Consider the following 3,111-nt stretch of genomic DNA (forward strand, 5'->3'; position numbering starts at 1 on the left):
TAGCCTGTGTGGAGAAGATTGCCTCCATATAGATGCTCGTTAGAATCTCAATTCTAACACTCGTGTGTTAGCCTGTGTGGAGAAGATTGCCTCCATATAGATGCTCGTTAGAATCTCAATTCTAACACTCTTTTTCTACTTCCTGTAAATTCTGTTTCCAAAATGCCCTTGGAATGACTTTTACTGTTTTATTGCTTCCTCATTCATGAGTTAAGTACAATTTTGGTACAGGCAGCTTTTATATTTGAATGAGATTAATGTTTTTCACTTTTGAAAAATATTCTTTAACACATCAATGGAACCTAGGATTCAGAAAAATATTATATTCTAGTCTAAAAAAAACAAATTCTCAGAAGCCCAGTATAACACCAAATAATTGGTAAAAAGTTAAGAATTTGACAAAAGACATTATGTCCCATATACCTTGTAAAATGAAAAACTGCATAGATCATATCAAGTCAAAGTTAAACTATATCTTAATATAGCCTTGATTTGTATCTTTGTAACAATGTTATTGGGAAACAAGTTTCTGCTCTAGGATGAGCAGCATATGGCTGGTTTATTAGTATTACTGTTTCATTCTTTTTTAAAGATTTATTTATTTATTTATTTTAGAGAGAGAGGGAAAGTATGAGCAGGAGGAGGGGAGGAGGAGGGGCTGAGGGAGAGGGAGAGAGAAAAAATCCTCAAACAGACTCCCCACTGGGCAGGGAGCCCTATGAAGGTCTCCATCCCAGGATCCTGAGATCATGTTGTGAGCAGAAATCAAGAATCAGACATTTAACCTACGGAATCACCCAGACACCCATTTTGTTTCATTCTTCAAGGTACACTGTTATTCAGCATTATGCATGATAGCTGAAAGTGAAACTAATCCAAATAAATAGATAACCCAGTATATTATCTAGTCATAATAAGGAATGTAGCTCAGATACATTCCATTGCATGGATAAACCTCCTAAAACTCTATGTTAAGTGAAAAGAGTGACAAAAGACTTCCTATTATATGATTCTATTTATGAGAAATGTCCAGAATAGACAAATCTGTAAAGACAGAAAGTATATTAGTCCTTGCCAGGGGTTAGGAATGGGGCAACCGCTAAATGGGTATGAGATTTCTTTGTGTTGTAAATAACATGTTTTATATTAGATTATGGTTATGGTGTGAAGTTCTGTAAATATACTAAAAACCATTGAGTTGTTAAATTAAGTGGGTGAACATTATGGCACATAAGTTGTTCTCAATAAAAGGATTAAAAAATAAGATTCGGGTGCGTGGGTGGCTCAGGTCATGATCCTGGAGTCCCAGGATCAAGTCCCGCATCAGGGTCCCAGCTCCACGGGGAGTCTGTTTCTCCTCTGACCTTTTCCCCTCTCATGCTCTCTCTCCCAAATAAATAAATGGGATCTTTTAAAAAATGCATTCTTATTGCTTGAGAGTTTTTAACATCCTCTCCTATTCCCCAATCTACTGAGTTTGGGTTGTTTTCATTATTCTAATTAGGGCATTAAAATGAATATAGTGTATTTATGTGTTATGGTCATCTCTATAGTCCCACAGAAATGAAATGATACTTACAATGGCAATAGTTAAGCTAATCATAACAGATTTTAATGGTTTTTGGATACATGTCATCAGGTTTGATTTTCACTATTCCCCAAATTATATGATAATGAGCTACACATTTATAGCATTTGGTTTTACTTACTAATTCCAGACACATTCAGCATTTTTAATAATACTTCTTGAAGTTTCAGGATTACCATGTTACCAGGATGCAAATAATAAACAGCATCTAAAATAAAAGTGAAGCGTAGTTTTTAGTAATCCTAAAAGAAAGAGTCTTGTGTTAGTTGATGTTTGTTATGTTGGAGACAAATATTCCCCTCCATTTTTTATTTCTTCCCTTTCCTTCATCCTTTCCCTTAAAAATTTCTCGCTTTTCCACTCCCATTTGTCTCCAGCCTCTGCTATCCATATAACCAGCACACACTGAGGTAAACTTTTAGTGATTGATACTTACATCAACTGAATAAGTAAAAACATTTAGATTAGAAGGAGCGTGTAATTTCAACTTGAGGAAGTTTTCATTAACCACATGGCTGAGGAAATTTTATCTACCCCTTTGCATTTTAAGCCTACAATAGCAGCAAATGTGATTTTTATAGTCACCTGTAACCATGAGAATGGGAAGGTGGTAGGTATGTATGTCTAAAGCTTGCCTTACTGAGGAATAGATTCTGGGTGTAGTACTTCCAAGGAATTCATTACCAGACAAAGAAATAAAATAGGCTCTAAAACAATTTCTAAAATTATGTACTATGTAAGGGCTCTATGCATATTTTAATAGAATTGGTATTAATTTATGCATAAGGATTCTCTTTCATGTACTACTTTCTTCAAAGTTACAAATTATCAAGCTTCATGGCCCCACCGTTGATGTTTAATTTTTTTTCCTTTTCTTTTCTTAATGCCTTTTAAAGAAAAAGTCTGACCTTGACAAAATAAAGCAGAGCCTGAGTCAACAATAAATACACACTTTCTCTTTCCAGAACTCAAATTGTTTTATAGGTAGCTTTTCAAAGGCACAGTTTTGGAGTGAGAAATTGCTTCCCATCCTGTATTTAGAGGGTTGTGTGATTTTTATGTCGAGATGCACATTTTGGCTGTTGAAGAGTATGTGATAATGAAAAACTTGCAACTTCTCTGCAAACAGCTGTGCCATTTCAGACAACCCACTCCCTTTCCTGTCTGGACTTTTTTATTTTTGTTTTTATTTTTAATCCTTGTGAGATCTTAGGCAATGTTTTTCTTTCAAACATGATTTCTGTGTCTACTGGCATTTCTTCCTCTAATTTCATGGGTCAAAAATAACATAAGTGGTTTTATTTATTTTGGGGTGAATTTCACACTTTGAAGCATTGATTTGTGTATATTTATCTATTTATTTATTAGAGAGAGAGAGAGAGAGCACAAGCAGGGGGCAGAGGGAGAGGGACAAGCAGATTCCAGCCTAGTGCAGAGCCCAACATGAGGCTTGATTCCAGGACCTCAGGATTATGACCTGAGCTGAAGGCAGATATCATCCACATGCCCCTGTTTGTGTATTT

The sequence above is a fragment of the Mustela nigripes genome, chromosome 1 (genome assembly GCF_022355385.1).
Source record: "Mustela nigripes isolate SB6536 chromosome 1, MUSNIG.SB6536, whole genome shotgun sequence".
NCBI lineage: Eukaryota > Metazoa > Chordata > Mammalia > Carnivora > Mustelidae > Mustela > Mustela nigripes.